This window comes from Mauremys mutica, chromosome 20, assembly GCF_020497125.1.
Source record: "Mauremys mutica isolate MM-2020 ecotype Southern chromosome 20, ASM2049712v1, whole genome shotgun sequence".
Taxonomy (NCBI): domain Eukaryota; kingdom Metazoa; phylum Chordata; order Testudines; family Geoemydidae; genus Mauremys; species Mauremys mutica.
The window spans coordinates 18819868-18837504 of NC_059091.1; the positions used below are offsets into that span (position 1 = coordinate 18819868).

The 17637-nt window shown below is 59.8% G+C and overlaps 1 protein-coding gene across 6 annotated transcripts in view; it reads left to right on the forward strand.

Annotated features, from left to right (window-relative positions):
* The window catches only part of LOC123353516 (adhesion G protein-coupled receptor L1), a 93975-nt gene that overhangs the window by 21039 nt on the left and 55299 nt on the right, over window positions 1-17637 (forward strand). The window contains exon 1 of one of the 6 annotated variants that reach the window (XM_044994646.1): window positions 10882-10899. The exons of 4 other annotated variants lie outside the window; for them this stretch is intronic. The gene's annotated coding sequence lies outside the window, so the exon portion shown is untranslated. Of the gene's footprint in view, window positions 1-10881; window positions 10900-11588; window positions 11608-17637 lie in introns of those variants that run through there. One more of the 6 variants, XM_044994645.1, reaches the window with a different exon arrangement.

A 17637-nucleotide genomic window follows, 5' to 3' on the forward strand; every position in this document is an offset into this window, starting at 1 on the left:
AAAATGTGGATGTGCCATTAACCCCCCCCCCCCCCCCCGGCTCTCGTCAAACTCTGGCCTCAGCCACAGATTGGAGGGTTATAAAGAGCCCCCAGCTGGGGCAGAGGTGGGAGATGGAGCAAAACTTCAGAATTTCTAATCCCCACTCGCAGCCCCAGCCCTGCCCCTGCCACAGCTCTGCCGGTGCCCCTCAATCCCGACCCACAGCCCCCTGCTAGCCCAGTCCTGCCCCCCTCCGCCCAGCTCTGCCGGTGCCCCTCAATCCTGACCCGCAGCCCCCTGCTAGCCCAGTCCTGCCCCCCTCTGCCCAGCTCTGCCAGTGCCCCTCAATCCCGACCCACAGCCCCCTGCTAGCCCAGTCCTGCCCCCCTCCACCCAGCTCTGCCGGTGCCCCTCAATCCCAACCCGCAGCCCCCTGCTAGCCCAGCCCTGCCCCCCTCCGCCCAGCTCTGCCGGTGCCCCTCAATCCCGACCCGCAGCCCCCTGCTAGCCCAGCCCTGCCCCCCTTCGCCCAGCTCAATCCCGACACGCAGCCCCCCCACCCATCCCTCCACAGCTCTGCCGGTGCCCCTCAATCCTGACCCCCCAGTCCCCTGCTAGCCCAGCCCTGGGCTCTCAGTCAGTCTGAAGCTGTCTGGGGCTGCAGACATTAACCCTTTCTGTGCCACCCACCAACATCTTCCCCACTTTAGTCTGCCCCGGACCTGGCTCCCCGCCGAGCTGTGCTGGAGGGCTGGGTTCCGGTGCCCATCTGCAGTGGCCTTTGGATGGTGCCTGGTGGGTGAAAGGCTGGGACCAGGAATGGGTCCCTGAGCTGAGAGCAGCGTCCCAGCTGCCCCACAGGGGTGCTGATAACAGGGGAAAATCCCCCCCCCCACGGGGCCCCGCTCCAGAGGGGCCGAGCCAGAGCTCTGTGCGGCCCTGAGGGCCTTAGTGATCTTTGCAAAGGCCTTTTGCTCCAGTCCGGTGGCTGCTGAGGCTGGGGGCAGGTGCAGGGAGGCTGCTGGGAGATCCCAGGCCTGTAGCTGAGACAGGTTTGTGCCCCACTGCTGAGGGCGCTGGGGGGGTCTGCATGTGACACGGTGCTGTGGGATATTGGGGGTACCTGCCCCCTCCTGCACTGCCTGGGGGCCGCTGCCTCTAGCTGCATGGAAAGATTAAAGGGAACTACATTTCCCAGCAGCCCTCTCTCCCTACAACACCTGGACAACCACAGCCCTGCCAATCACCGGCTGGGAGCTCTGAGCTGGCAGCGTAGCTTAGTGGGTAGGTCTCTGCCTTGGGACTCCAGACTCCTGGGTTCTCTTCCTGCCCTTGCTGGGTGACCTTCAGCAAGTCCCTTCCTGTCTCTGTGCCTCAGTTTCCCCTCCATTTAAAGAGTGAGCTTTTGGGGGCAGGGACTGTATCTGTGCAGCGCCCGGCACAAGAGGCCCTGATCTCAATTGCAGCCTCTAGGAGCTCGAGAGAGACTCATTGTGCAAATTGCCCTTTGCTTGGCTACTGCTTCAAGGCCAGTTACAGACATGGATTTCCCCGCCCTCCCCCCCCCCCACGTGGCACTGTTTGGCAGGAAGATTACAGCCTCGTGGAGTAGTTGGCAAATCCTGAGAAAGAACATTCCCACAGGGACCAAAGGGGATTGGCTGGACCATGGCGAGTGGGGCCAGTGCTGCATGGGCAGAATTGAAACTGACCAGCAGCCAAAAGTCCGGGGAGCCCTTCACAACCTCAGGGGCTGCTCCTGGGCCCTTCAAAGCTGCCCCAGCCTGTCCTGATGCTGCAGGGAAAGGTCTCTGTGCTCAGAGCGGAGTGCGAGGGGATGGGCTAAAAGGATCTGTAATAATGCCAAGTGGGGGGGGGGCGGGGAAAGGGGATTAGGAGATTTTGTTCACTGAAAGGGGCAGATTCAGAACTGACCAAAGAAAATCCCCTTTTCACACCAGGTGGCGTTAGCCTCTGGAACTCTCTGCCACAGGATGTTGGCGAGGCCGAGAGCCTAGCGAGCTTCAAAGAGAGGTTGGACATTTTTTGGAGAAGGAGACTATCCAGAGTTAATCAGTCCAGCCGGCAGTGTATTGGCAGGGAGATAAAACCTCCTGATTTGATGCTTAAGCCGATCTCTGTCTATTAGTGCCCAGGCTAAAACCTGATGTGGGCGCAGATTATCTCCCAGCTGCCACTGCAGGGTTCTTACACCTTCCTCTGCAGCAGCTGGCTCCTGTCGGATGTGGGACGCTGGGCTAGATGGGCCGTTCCGGGCTGGAAATGTTTCTATTCATCTCCACAGGAAATTGAGTCATAGGTTCCCAGGCCAGAAGGGACCATTGTGATCATCTAGGCCGACCTCCTGCATAACCCAGACCCTGGGGCTTCCCTGGATTCATTCCTGTTGGAACCGGAGCAGGGCTTTTAGGAAACCAGCCACCCGGGAGCCTGCTAGTGTAGACAGAACCTGCACAGGCCAGCCTCGATCAGGGCACTACAAACCCGCCAAGGGTCTTGCTGGGGGATGCCCCTAGCGGGTGATGGGAGGCTGATGTCACTGCCGAGAAGGTTGGGTAGCGAAGGAGAATGGGTGGGGAAGGGATGGCCCAGCAGCTCTGCTCCCAGAGCACGAAGCAACGTGACTCTCATCTGTCCTGTGTGGTTCGGTCTGTCTCCAGGGCTAGAGCCGGGTGTGCCGTGCACTGGTTTGCTGTGGGGGGGGGGTCTGTTTTATATGCCTGCGCTGCACTTACAGGAGAAGGCTGGTTGGAGGAACGCACCCGGCTCGTGCGTTTGGGCTGGTCCGTAGTTCATGTGGCAGGTAGTTCCGCTGTCCCAACCAGCCCCTGAGAAAGTTCTGTCTCCTGCAGACACCAGCTTTACCCTGAGGTTAGAAAGTTCCTCTCTGCTAAGAGCAGTGATCATGCTGGAGGGCGGAAACCGTGTGATATTCCAACAGCAGAGTTGGGACATACAGAGATTCCCAGCGGCCAGAAGGAACCATTATAATGAGATGATCTAGTCTGGCCTCCTGGATATCACAGGCCAGAGAATTTCACCCAGTTTCCCCCTCGATTGGACCCAATAACTAGCCCAGTTCCTAGGTTCCCAGGCAAGAACAGCCAAGGCCAGAGACTCCATCCCTGGGCCACTTGTTCCAATGGGAAATTCCCCCTCCCTGGTAGAAATTCACACCCAGTTTGGCCCGTTTCAGGCGTTGGATCGGGAGTAGCACAAGCCGGGTGTGAGCGAGCCCTGAACTGGTGATACTCAGCATAGCCAAGCGTGTGACACGCTCGTGCTTCACGATGAAAAATATTGGAGACCACATATCCAGACGAAGCCAAATGCGTAGTGGCTAAAGACAAAACAGCACAGTATGAAAAGGCCTCCCCAGGGCCAGATCGGCGCTGGGGGCTGCAGCCCGGGGCCTCGGATTTTGAGGACACCCCCGAAATACCCACCATTCACTGCATTGTTCTTCAGTTCCTCTCTCGCAGCATATTCCCCGTGCGCGGAGGATACGCTCCCTAAACCCATGCGTATTTACAGGACACGTTAGCAAGCGCCTTACGCCTCATCTAAGATCCGGCCCGCCAGGTTGTACCAGCTCCTGACCCTGTTCTGGGCTGGGCCTGTCTCCGCTGTGCTTTGGCTGATGCATGCCGGATACCGGTCCGTGATGGTTGCGCCGGGGGCAGGATATTCACAGATTTAGCCTTTGCAAGTTTTCCTCTCCGCTTAGGTCAAATGCTGAGCTGGCCGGTTCCAAGGTATTGTGGGAGATGCCAGTGAACAGCATTGTGGGAAAAAACAATTCAGTTGGTGTAAGTGGCCAACAGTCGTTCCTACAATATTCATGCCGGGCACTTACCGGGCGGTAATGGGGTGTGAGTGCTGCTATGTACGTGTGGTTAACATGGCCCCCATCACCCCAGGTCTGGGCACCTCACATTTTGTGGTGTATTTGCCCTTCCAACACCCCTGGGAGGCCAGGCAGTGCTAATAGTCCCGTTTGGGGAAACCGAGTCACAGGCCGACTCATTGACTTGCCCCAGGAGGCTGCGGCTGGGCAGGAAATTGAACCTGGGTCTCCCACGTCACAGACTCACACTCCAGCCACCGTGTCCCTTTCTCCTCTGAGATGTGCTGGCAAATGCTCTGCCAGCCCTGAATTGTTATTGCGAGGTAATGCTTCCGGGACCCTGCCGTACCCAGAGCCAGCTGCACCGTCTGCGTGGTCTGTCGTGAGTGGGTTTCTGGCTGCACACAGAGGCTCCGGCGTGGCAGGTACTGCACAGAAACAGTCCCTGCCCCAGCAGCTTTCAGGGAAACTGAGGCACAGAGCCAAGAAAGGACTTGCCGTAGGTCAGGTTTCGTAGGAAAAGCACATCGCCCCCTAGACCTGTTCCGGAGGGAAAAGCAGCCCCTTCCAGAGCCCCCCGCCCCCTCCTTTTCCTCACTCTCCCACCCAAGCACTAACCCCACCCAGCAGCCCCCAGCATGTCACAGCGACAAGAGCGGGGGTCGTCTGCTGCGGGTGACGGCCCCGACCGGGGATCCAGAGACAGGCCGGGGCTGCGAGCAGCCAGGCAGAGATGAGACAAACACAGGCCGGGCCATGTGCCCAGCAGGCCTTGCCTACAGACAGCCCCCAGCCCCCCAGATTTCGATGGACCCAGCTGATTCACAGAAGGACCCACCCCTGAGTGGCTGCCTGGGAGTCCTGGGCAGGGGCGGATCTCCTGATCCTGGTAAAGGTGATTTGGGGACAGTGGCTCTCCGGGCTCCCGGAGCCCATGGCTAAGTGTGGGAAGGACGGCGGAGCTGTGCTTAGACTGGGGGAGGACCTCGGAATCAGGACTCCTGGGTTCTATCCCCAGCTCTGGGAGAGGAGTGAGGTCTAGTGGTTAAAGCAGGGAGCTGGGAATCACGACACCTGGATTCCAGTCTCAGCTCTGCCACCTACTTGCTGTGAGACCTTGAGCAAGTCACTCCGGTGCCTCAGTTTCCCTGTCCCCCCAGCGCCGATAAGGCCTGGTTGCAGGGCACTTGGAGACCCGTGTGAGTGCTCGGCACTAATCCTGGCCCCCGGGGGCACTTTAGCAGCTCACTGAGGTGATTCACTGCCTTTCATTCCCGTTCCAGGAGATTTCATTTCCCTGAGTCATGGCTTTCAGTGAGACAAAACCCCCGGGTGGGATAGGAGGCAGCTCTCTTATCTCACCATGGGGTCCATGGTCTGGCCTCAGCTGGGGGGCAGAGGCCCAGAGTTTCCCAGCATGCACCAGCACAGCCAGGTCTGTAGTGGTGCATTGTGGTAGACTGCCTGGGGTGCCCTGCAGTCACCAGGAGGCCAGGCCCATTCCCTGGGCTGTGAACGGCTCCCGCCGGTGGTCAGTCGGCCATAGCCACGTGGCTGAAGCAGCCCCTGGCCAGGCTGTGGCTCCTGGCATGGCCGGCTCAGAATAGTCGCTTTCTGGGCACGAACCGCGGCGGGTCCAGCTGGGGCCGGTGGGTGCAATTAGAGCAGCAGTGGGAGGAGGGATCGCTCAGTGGTTTGAGCATTGGCCTAACCCAGGGTTGTGAGTTCAATCCTTGAGGGGGCCACTTAGGGATCTGAGGCAAAAATCTGTCTGGGGATTGGTCCTGCTTCAGCAGGGGGTTGGGCTAGATGATCTCCTGAGGTCCCTTCCACCCCTGATAGTCTATGATTCTATGGGACCCAAGGCCGGTGCCACTGTCTCGGCCCTGACAGCTCCCTGCACGCTGGGCGGAGGCATCCCAGAATGCATCGCATCTCCCCATGTTGTGGATATGGTGCCCTGCGGTCACTGGCGGAGGATTTACCCAGGATGCATTGCTGCCCCCCATGGCTATGGGACCCTGGGTGTGTGCACTGTGGGACGGCAGCTGGCATGCGGACAGACCCGCCGCCCCACACGCCGGAGGAGAGCGCTGGGAATTGCTGAGGCAAACACTGGAACCAGGACCCGAGGCCGCCCGCCCCGTTGTGACAGCTCCCTGGTGGTGGCTGCAGCCAGGGGGCCCTGCCTGGGGCGATCTGCAGTGCCCGGCGGGGGCTGCAGGCCAGAGGGCAGGGAGCAGCTGGCAGCAGGGCTGTGCCCGCCCGCGGGCGTGGGGGAGAGCAGGCGGCCCAGCCTGCAAATAGCTCTCGCCCGCTTCCGTAAGAGCCTCAGCAGAACATTATGTTTCCTGCATAATAAGGAGACTAAATCCAGCCCCAGCGACTCCTCACCCTCCTGCGCTGCATATGGGAGCAGGGAGCACTGGGAGGGTAGCGGGGGGGGCAGCGCCACACCTCCCTTCTAACGGCTGTGGGGCACCCTGCCATGGGGGAGGGCAGCGCCCATTGGCTTGGCAGGGGATAGAGGGGCCGGAGGCATCATCGAGACGTGCTGAGGGGAGTGAGGAAGGGGGGGCTTGTATCTACCCCTGTTCACCACCCGTCTGTCCCTGTACATCCCCCGTCTGCCTACTGGGCTGGCAGCCTGTCAGGTCCTATCAGCTCAGCAGGGGGCGCTGTGCTGCAGGGAGCAGGGTGGGGGCTCCGTAGGGGGCGCTCTCCCCACGCAGTCAGGGCTGACCCCAGTACCCCAGAGTGGTGCTAGGGGCGCTGTGCTGCAAGGACCAGGGTGGGGGCTCGGTAGGGGGTGCTCTCCCCACATAGTCAGGGCTGACCCCAGTACCCCAGAGTGGTGCTAGGGGGCGCTGTGCTGCAGTTTCTGGTTTTCGCACAAAGGGTCAAAGCAAAGCTGTGACTGTCGTTAAAGAGCCCTTGCAATAACCCGGGTGTAAAATTCTCTCCTTCTGGAAATCCTCAGCCCATCCCTGTCCTGCATGATAGCAAATAGGGCTGAGAGCCAGAACTCCTGGGTTCTATCCTGGCTGCGTGAGGGGAGTGGGTCCTAGAGGAAGCAGAAGCTGGGAGTCAGGGCTCCTGGGTTCTAGCCCAAGCTCTGGATGGGTTGTCCCATTTGAGGAGGTAACGGTCTAGGAGGCTGGACTCGTGGGAGGGGAATGAGATTTAGTGGTTACTGCAGCGGGCTGAGGTTCTGAACTCCTGGGTTCTGTTCCCAACTCCGCTGCTGACTTCCCTCGGGGCAAGTCACTCCGTGCCTCAGTTTCCCCATGGCAGTAGGAACCCGGGCCCTCTTTACGAAGCCGTTGGAGCTGTGCGGATAGATTATTATACACCGCTCTAGTTAAAATGGTGCAACCCCCTCCTGCAGATGCAGTCACAATAGTGTAAATGTGCTTAATTCAGTGTAACTCTTCCTCTTCCGGGGGGTGAATGGTACAAGCCAGTTTAACTGCGTCCACAGTAGAATTTGGATCACGATCACTGTCAGTAAAATAATCACATTCCTAAGTGCCCTGGCTATGCTGGTGCAAACTCTGTCTATAGATAGCCTGGGACGGATTCCATTTTCATCCATAAATGTTGGCAAACGTCCACTTCTCCGGACACACACGAACCCACGACCCCCCCCCCCCAGCGATGATATTTATGAGAGAGGCGGAGTAAGAAAAGTGCCGCTTGCGAACGTTTGATTGAAGGCAATTTACTTGGTGTGTTTTGAGATGTGACATTGACAATGTGCATTTGAATGGTTAGAAACCAGTTTGAATCTCAACCTCTGCTGTCATCGGAGAATGAGCATCTTTCACACACCCCCATCATTTCCCGTGAGTGTGAAAACTGAAATTGATAAAACTGGGGGGGGGAGGAAATGGTTAAAAATAAACATTGATATTATCTGTCGAAACGATAAAAAAATGGACTTCTGTTGTAGCCCAGGATTCACTGACACCTTCTGTAGTTTGGCCAGACAAAATCATTGTAAAAACCCAGCGATAGCTGCGATTGGCACTGGGGTTTTCATTTGAGTTAAGCTAGCTGGAGGGAGCTAACCTGACTGCAGGAAAGCTACCTGCGCCCTCCTCCACGTGGATTGCTAGCCAGATCCGCTGCGTTGGCTACGGCAGCTTGTTTTGTGGTGTAACCTAAGCTGTGAATTTATTGTTCTCTGGATCGAAATCCCTAGGGGAAGAAGCCCCGACCTGGGACTCTATTCCCAGCTGTGCCACTGGCCTGATGGGTAACCTTGGGCGAGTCACTTTCCTGCCCCCCCTGCCTCAGTTTCCCCATCTGCAAATTGATCCTGTCTCCTTTGTGAAGGGCTTTGAGGTCTACGGATGCTGGGTGATGGATGGGAGCTGGCGATTACTGTTATTCTAAGAGGGGCGGGGCAGGGGTAGGTGAAACCTACTGTAGTTTTTGCACCAGTATAATCAAGTCGCTCGGCGTGATTTGTGACAGAGAGAGTTATATCAACGCAGCCTCAGAAAACCCAGGGCCTAAAACGGGTGTGCACAAGACAATGTGGATTTTCAGCCCATGCTAACTGGTTGAGTAGGAGCAAATTCAACTCAACTAGCTAGTGCAGGGATGGGCAAACTACGGCCTGGAGGCCGCATCCGGCCCTCCAGACATTTTAATCCAGCCCTCGAGCTCCCGCCGGGGAGCAGGGTCCAGGGCTTGCCCTGCTCCGGTGCTCCAGCCGGGGAGCGGGGTCTGGGGCTTGCTCTGCTCCGGTGCTCCAGCCGGGGAGCGGGGTCTGGGGCTTGCTCTGCTCCGGTGCTCCAGCTGGGGAGCGGGGTCTGGAGCTTGCTCTGCTCCGGTGCTCCAGCCAGGGAGCGGGGTCTGGGGCTTGCTCTGCTCCGGTGCTCCAGCCAGGGAGCGGGGTCTGGGGCTTGCTCTGCTCCAGTGCTCCAGCTGGGGAGCGGGGTCTGGGGCTTGCTCTGCTCCGGTGCTCCAGCCAGGGAGCGGGGTCTGGGGCTTGCTCTGCTCCGGTGCTCCAGCCAGGGAGCGGGGTCTGGGGCTTGCTCTGCTCCAGTGCTCCAGCTGGGGAGCGGGGTCTGGGGCTTGCTCTGCTCTGCTGCTCCAGCCGGGGAGCGGGGTCTGGAGCTTGCTCTGCTCCGATGCTCCAGCCGGGGAGCGGGGTCCGGGTCTTGCCCCGCTCTGGTGCTTCAGCTGGGGAGTGGGGTCTGGGACTTGCCCCACTCCACATAGCTCCTGGAAGCAGCGGCATGTCCCGCCTCTGGCTCCTACGTGTAGGGGCAGCCAGGATGCTCTGCAGGCTGCCCCTACTCCACGCGCCACCCCCGCAGCTCCCATTGTCTGGGAACCGCGGCCAAGGGAAGCTGCAGTGGCGGTGCCTGTGGAGGGGGCAGTGTGCAGAGCTGCCTGGCTGCACCTCTTCATAGGAGCTGGAGGGAGGACATGCCGCAGCTTCTGGGAGCTGCTTGAGGTAAGTGCCACCTAGAGCCTGCCCCCCTGCCCCCCTCCCGGGCCCCAACCCCCTGCCTCAGCCCTGATCCCCCACCTGCCCTCGAATCCCTCAGTCCCAGCCCAGAGCACCCTCCTGCACCCCCAACCCCTCATCCCCAGCCCTATCCCAGAGCCCACACCCCGAGCTGGAGCCCTCACCCCCTCCCACACCCCAACCCCCAATTTCGTGAGCATTCATGGCCCGCCATACAATTTCTGTTCCCTGATGTGGCCCTCGGGGCAAAAAGTTTGCCTACCCCTGAGCTGGCACGTCAGAGCTGGTCTAGACTAGGTGTATTTTAAAAACGGGTTAGCTCCCATGTTTTAGAAGTCCAGTGTGGACAGACCAGGTTGTATTTTAGCTCCTGCTCTCTGCTTTGCTATCCTAGGCTTCATCCTGACTAGCTAATGTCGGTAAAAATACAACTTTCCCAGTCTAAAAGATGTTAACTAACATGGGTTAAAACAAGCCTTCTAGCCCTGTCTAGACACGCCCTTAACTAACAGATATTAGTGAACACGTTTTAACAACAGAGATTGAAATCAGAGAAAACAGCTTTAACTGGAAGGGCAAGGGGGGTGAGGTGTTGCTTCTTTATCAGGGACTTATTTTCTCCCAACTGCTCCTTGGGTGTTGGAGTTCAATAAACATCACCAATACTAAATGCAGACTCTGCTCCTGGTTTATCCAGGACATTGGGAGCTCACTTGCACCAGTGTAAGGGGAGTGTGAAACTGTTGTGTTTCATGCTCACCAGGCCCTGATGTAAAGGGGAAAAGCCGTGGGAGCGTCAGACCCTGGGATTTTAAACAGCTCAGATGTTTTTTCGAACCCTCTCACTTCCCGGCGTGAATAAGCTGAGGTGTGCGTGGAATCACTGCTCTCAGAATCCGGTCTGATCCCTAGTTTTCCATAGAGACGCCCAGAGTGGACGAGACTTGAATTTCAAGCAGAAAAAACAACCATTTCAGGCTTCCTGTGCCCCAGATAAAGGAGCAGGAATGACCCTGATTTCCCAGCTCAGTTCTAAGGCTCCTTCAGTACACGGTAACCAATGGCCCGGGGCTGTCGATAGTCCCATGCCAGGATGCCGGGCTAGATGGGCCTGCCGGCAGCTCAGCGAGGTGACGCTGCCATTTGCACAGGCTGGGAGAGTACGTTTGCGGGGCGGGGGCAGGCTCTGCAACTGGGCCGGGATGCTGCTGACAAGGGCTCGGCCAAGGAAATGGGTCATTTCCCTCTGGGCACCCCCAGATCTGGGGGCAGGGTGGATGCAGGCGGGTTTGATTGTGCCTGATGAGCAGCCGGGGGCTTGATTGCTGATTTCAAAACCATCCCGCACCCCCTGTCTTTGTCCCCCTCCCCCCTTCACCTCCCCCCCACCTAACATGGATCTGAGTGTCAAGGAGCTCCGAAGATGAGCTGTTACCATGGAGATGCGTCACGGGTTCTAGAGTAAGGGCCTTTGTCAGTAAAGATCCCACTGTCAAAGGGAAGGGGGGCTTGCCGGGGAGCCAGGACTCCTGGGTTCTCCTCCCAGGGCTGAGAGGGGAGTGAGGTCTGCTGGGTAGAGCTGGGGGCGAGGGGATGAGAGTCAGGACTCCTGGGTTCTCTTCCCGGCTCCAGGAGGGGCATGAGGTTGTGGGTAGAGCTGGGGGTGAGGGGCTGAGAGCCAGGACTCCTGGGTTCTCTTCCCGGCTCCAGGAGGGGAGTGAGGTCTGGTGGGTAGAGCTGGGGGTGAGGGGATGAGAGTCAGGACTCCTGGGTTCTCTTCCCAGGGCTGAGAGGGGAGTGAGGTCTGCTGGGTAGAGCTGGCAGTGGGGATGCTGGGAGTCAGGACTCCTGGGTTCTCTTCCCCGCACTGCCACTCACTCACACACAGGGTGAGCTGGTCCCCCCACCCTCCCCGGGAAAACAGGGAGCGCGATCTGGAGCCCTCCCACTAAAGAGCTCGGCATGGTGAAAGGACCAGAGCGAGAGCTCCTGCAGGCTACCGAGGCCGGAGGGCCGGCCACTCACCCAGGGCTGGCCAGTGGCCGATAGCACGGTCTGTACCCTGCGGCTTTGCTGTATCGTGTGCCCCATTCACGCAGCATCTCCCCGCCCCCTGCTTCGCAGCATTACATCGGCCCATTAATTGCGGCTTTTAATTGCAAACCCTGGTGGAGCTGCAGGCGCGAGTCTGCCTGGCAGGCTGTGCTGTGCCCGCTGGCCACATGGCGAGAGCTGCGGTGGAGGAGACTCTCTCGCCCTCAGAGGAAGGATGGTGGGTGGAGCCATGATCCACAATGGCCCCTCCCCCAGGAGAGGTCATATCCAGTGCATGTCCCCCAATAACCTCTCCCCGATGTAACCGGGACACCTAAATGTTGCTAAGCGACACTGGTTCTCCTTGGCTACCCCCTAGAGATGGTGCCACCCATGGAGTGGGTGTGCCACCCAGCCTCAGAACCACACAGCTGAGTGCCAGAGCCCCCACACTGCATAATGTCCATGGGGATTCCCTCCTCCACCCCCGTGAGGCTCCAGTGGTGGGGGTGGCAGTCAGCTCTGCTTGTTTGGCCAAGATTAGCTGCCCTGCTCCCTGCATACATGACTCCCATGTGGAATCGGGCTGGGCTCGGGGGGGTGCCGTCGCACCTGTCATCTGCAAGAGACGCCATGGGTTTGATTCTCAGCACAGAGCCAGAGTCATTTCTAGTCCAGAGACTGGACGTAGACTGTCGGCTCTTGGGGGCGGGGCCAGCTTTGTGCTCTGTGTCTGTGCAGCGCCTGGCACAATGAGGTCCTGATCCGTCACGGGGGCTCCTGGGTGCTACCACATTACAAATGAATAATTACTCTTAATCAGTCTTTTTCATCAGTCGGGCTCCAAGCACTTTACAAAGGAAGGTCAGTAGCATTATCCCCGCTTTACAGCTGGGGAAACTGAGGCACAGAGCGGGGAAGGGACTTGCCCCAGGTTATCCAGCAGGCCAGCGGCAGAGCCGAGAATAGAGCCCAGGGCTCCAGAGTCCCAGTCCAGTGCTCTCTGCACTAGGCCACTCTGCTTCCCCGAGAATAATAAAAAATGGCACCAACTGAGCTCGGCACCCGTTGTGCCAGGGGCTGTACAAATGTAGCGAGAGATGGCAGCATTGCCAACCTCGGACGTGAACCGGGCCCCCAACACTGCGAGATGGACTTAAAATCATGAGATTTGTTTTATTAGATAACAATGAATTCAGGATTCTTTTTTTCTCCTCTGAAGCCAGCTTTTCCCTGCTGCCCCCAGGGCCACAGGTTCTTCTGACTCCAGGAGCTGGGCCTTGAAACCCCCCACCACCGTGGTACTGAGGCAGTGCCAGCCCCTAAGAGCTCCCTTCCCATAGTATCTGAGCCCCCCGTGCGGTAGGGCAGGGACTGTTCTCTCTGTGTTACCTATGGGGAAATGGAGGCACAGAGAGACTCCCGCAGGGGTCACACACAATATTTGCAGCAGAGGGGAGCTGATTTCCCCATAGCCCATCTTAGTGCCATAGCTGCCTTCCTCTCTAAGCCCAGCACCGTCCTTCTAACAGACCAAGGGAGGATTTGCAGATTGCAGGAGAAATGGGGGTACAAAGCAGTGAACTGATTCACCCGGCCTGCTGGTGTCAGGAGTGGGATTCGAGCCCAGATTTCCCACATCCTGCCCCAGTGCTTTACCACATGACCACGCCGCACTTGAGTTTAACGTCTCCTCTCAAATAATTCCCCTCCCACCCCCCCGTTCGATATTTACATCCTTCAACTACTCCCAGACAATTATCTGAGTGCTCCTTAGCCGCCGTCTAGCCAAGCTAGTCGTATTTAGTTCTTTTAATCTCCCCTTGTAATTTAATCCTCCGAGACCCTTAATCATTTTCGCTGCACTGCTCCAAATTCCCTCTCATTTGACGGCAGCTTCCGTGCCCCGGAGCGCAGAGGCAGGATCCAGGCCGGAAGTGTCCCTGGAGAGCGGGTGGGGACCATCCTGCCCTCTGGGCACTGGGATATGGTGTGTCCTAAAATAGCCCCGGCCCTGTGGCTGGAGCAGCCAAATGGGCACACAGGGGTGCTGCAAAAGGCCCGGCCCGTCTCTGCAGGGCTAACAGGTCGTGACCCACTGATGCAGGATGGGCTTGTGGGTCAGATGCTGGGACTCAGGAGAGCTGAGCTCGATTCCTGCTCTGCCACTGACTCCCCATGCAGCCTGGTGTGAGTCACTGCATCACCTGGTGCCTCAGTTTCCCCTTCTGTAAAATAAGGGGGACCAATCCTTCCCTTTGTTTCAATTGTGAGCTCTATGGGGTAGGGGCAACCTCTCGCTGTGTCTGTGCAGCGCCCGGCACAAGGGGGCCCTGATCTCGGTCGGGGTCTGTGCAGAGCCTGGCACAAGGGGGCCCTGATCTCAGTTGGGGTCTGTGCAGGGCCCAGCACAAGGGGGCCCTGATCTCAGTCGGGGTCTGTGCAGCACCTGGCACAAGGGGACCCTGATCTCGGTCGGGGTCTGGGCAGCGCCCGGCACAAGGGGGCCCTGATCTCGGTCGGGGTCTGGGCAGCGCCCGGCACAAGGGGGCCCTGATCTTGGTTGGGGTCTGGGCAGCGCCCGGCACAAAGGGGCCCCCCACATCCTCGTCACAACCTTAATGTGGATAATAATTGTACGTCTTCTGCTGTAGAAAGGAGCCTCCTGTGTGTGCAGACTTGGCAGCCCTGTTGCTTGGGCGCTGCCCAGCGGATGGGCTGTGGGGAGTTTCCAGGGAACCCGCTGTTGCTGGGTCAGGAATCCAGGGCTCCGAAGGCCGATAAATCTGTTGGCGCTAGAGCAGGAGATTTCCAGATGCTTGTTCATCTTACTGCCCTTTGCTGTGGCTTTCCAGGGAGTTGGGAGGCACCTTTGCGAGGAGACGCTAAACAGGGACATGGCACAAGCAGGGTGTGGGGGTTTCAGCCAGTGTATTGCACCGTAATGGAGCTGGGGCGCTTGATAAATTGAGCATTGCAGCCAGCTCTGGGGTGGGGCGCGGCTGCTCTTTAAGAGCCATGCGGCCACACTGTACGCAACTCGCCTGCCCAGCGTCGAAAGGCAGCCACCTCTGGTGTGGAGCATGGCAGCTGCTTGGCAGCACACAGAGACCCCACATGGGGATCATTCAGCCAGCACTGAGGTTCCAGGGCTCAGCAGCTGTTTAGCAGTCACACAGTATTAGCACAGGGATCCTTCACCCAACCCTGAGATGCAGCCACTTCTGGGGTGAGGCGTGGCAGCTGTTTCACTGTCACGCACCATCACTGTCAGACACTTTAGAACAAGAGCAAGTGGCTAGTCCACGTGAAGAAGCTCCAGGAGGGAAATGAGGTGACCAGGATTGTAGAATTAATGCTGGAATTTGGCCCGGACCCCTCAGTTCCTGCTCCGACTCGCTGGGAAAGGGCTCTGATGCAGGGCCCTCAGCTGAGCGATTCACCTGGCCCTAGCTAGGTCATTTCGCCCCACAGCGACCCCTGCAGTAGCGGGAGGGTCCAGTTCTGGTTCTTCCTGATAACGATCAGGACCCGACTTGCATCTAGCAAGGGTCCCAAAGTGTTCGCATCACCCAAACCTTCCAGGTCGTCTAAGCGTCGGGCCCACCCTCATTAGTTCCATTCTACACATGGGGAAACCGAGGCACAGAAGGGGGCAAAGCACTTGCTCGTGAGTCACACCAGGATGTAGCAAGGGAATCCAGGAGGCCAGATGCCCAACCCCCCCTGCTGTGACCACTAGACCCCGCTCCCCTCCAAGAGCCAGAAATAGAACCCAAGAGTCCTGGCTCCCAGCTGCCTGCTCTAACCAATAACCCCTACTCCTCTCCCCGAGCTGAGGCTAGAGCCCAGGCTTGTGGATGAGCCACACACCAGACCCCTCCCCTCCCGGCTGATCTGCCATAATTTGGCAGTTTGAGATGTAATTAGGCAGTTTCTTAAACCGCGGTGTCTTCACCCAGGAGACCGAGCCGCCTCCCGGAGAGACCAGGAAGCCATAATTAGGAGCCTTGGAAAGCTCCGTTCACATGTGCTGCCTGCGCTCCAGGCCCAGCTCCTGCAGCCGGGCGGGAGGGAGAGATGTGCGGATGGCACAGCCGGGGTCCTGCTGGCCAGGGCTCCAGTCCACGGGGGCATCCCAGTGTCCGGGATCCCTCGACAAACCCAGCGTCACTCAGCCTGGCCTGTTCTCACTGCTACGCCCAACCCCCATCCCAGAGCCGGGAAAAGAACCCCGGAGTCCGGACTCCCAGCCCTTCAGCTGTCACCACTAGTTCCCACTTCTGGCTAAGCAGGGGTGAGCTGGGACCGCAGATGGTGGGGAGAGCTGCAGTCTATCACTAAGGGGTGAGGCCAAGGGCTCAGCAGGGGGCGCTGTCCCCTCAGTCAGTGCTGACCCCAATGCCCCAGTGTGGCACTAGGGGGCGCTGTGCTGCAGGGAGCGGGGTGGGGGCTCAGCAGGGGGCGCTGTGCTGAGGGGAGCGGGGTGGGGGCTTAGCGGGGGTCGCTGTGCTGCAGGGAGCGGGGCGGGGGGGCTCGGGGGGGCGCTGAGCTGAGGGGAGCGGGGTGGGGGCTCAGCAGGGGGCGCTGTGCGGTGGGGAGCGGGGCAGGGGGCTCAGCGGGGGGCGCTGTGCTGCGGGGAGCGGGGGGGCTCAGCGGGGGGGCGCTGTGCTGCGGGGAGCGGGGGGGCTCAGCGGGGGGGCGCTGTGCTGCGGGGAGCGGGGGGGCTCAGCGGGGGGCGCTGTGCTGCGGGGAGCAGGGTGGGGGCTCAGCAGGGGGCGCTCTCCCCTCACAGTCAGTGCTGACCCCAGTGCAGTGCTGCGGGGTGCTGGGTGTGGGGGGGCTCATTTGCCACCTCCCTGTGCCCAGGGGCTGGGAGATGAGCGGCTAGGACGTGCTGGCAGCAAGACCTACCCGGGGGGCCCCCTCCTTCCCAGCACCCGCTGTTCTTCCCAGGCTGTGATGGGGGGGGGCTGCAGCAGGGTTTCCCCCCAGCCCCACCCCCAACCGGCCTCCTTTGTTCTCCGCTGAGGGGCTGGGAAATTTATGAGGGGCTCAGCCACCCCCCGGCTGGCCCCGTGCCCATTGCTATGTGTTGGCATCCCTGGCTTGGCTCATCCCTGGGTGAATGACTAGAACCCCTGCTCCGGGGGGGGGGGCTGCTGGGGCCACCCTGTCCTCAGTCCCCCCCCCCGCCGCCTCCATGCCCCCAAGAGCTGCCTGTCTCTGACCTTCCCCCCATCCACCCCCTCTCCTGCCCAAGTGTCCCCCCCCGCACCCCAGTGCAGGGCTCTGGGCCCCCAGCCCCATTCAGTGCTACGAGGGGGGGGACACAGCTCGGGAGACAGCTCTAGTGTTACGTGACTATAGAAGCTCTGAGCGCCCAATCCCCACCCCCACTGGAGCTGGGAAGGGCTGTTCTTCCCATATCAGGGATGGGGAAACTGAGGCACAAGGGGCCCTGGACTCAAGTTCACTCAGCCGAGCTGGGAGTAGAACCCAGGTGTCCTTAGTCCTTATTCATCTTCCCCCCCCCCACCAGCCAGGGATGGAACCCAGGAGTTCTGACTCCCAGCCCCCCCTGCTCTCCGCACTAGCCCCCCCTCCCCGAGCTTGGGGGGGCGGGACCCAGGAGTCCTGTCTGAAGCCAGCTCTATGATCCAGCTCTGCTCTTTGCCCAAGGTGGTTCCACCTTCATGGCTCAGCTGTTCTCCCCCAGGGCCCCCCTTGAGTGCCAGGGTCCCCCAGAGCCCCCAGGCTGCTGCGCTGCGCTGGAGCTGTGACACTGATGAGCGCAGAGGCCCCGGCTGAGCTGTCAGACAGGAACCTGCAGGGGCTTTGCCAGCCGGGGCACTGGAGCCTGGCGCGCAGGTGTCAGCACTGCCCTGGGGGAGCTGGTATTACCCGCACGGCTGGGCCCCCGGGCCGCGTCCCCGGGGAGCCGCACTCACCACTAAGGCACAGGAACCCCCGAGCTGGGGAGGGAACCCAGGAGTCCTGGCTCCCAGCCCCCTCTAGTACCACTACACCCCACTCCCCTCCCAGAGCTGGGCAGAGAACCCAGGAGTCCTGGCCCCCAGCCCCCTCTAGTACCACTACACCCCACTCCCCTCCCAGAGCTGGGCAGAGAACCCAGGAGTCCTGGCTCCCAGGCCCCCCGCCCCGTTACCCCTCCACCCCACTCTCCCACGGAGCTCACAGAGCTGGGTTAACCCTTCCCGTGCCAGGGTTGGTCCTAGCTGGCGGTGGACTAGGGAAGCCAGTGGGG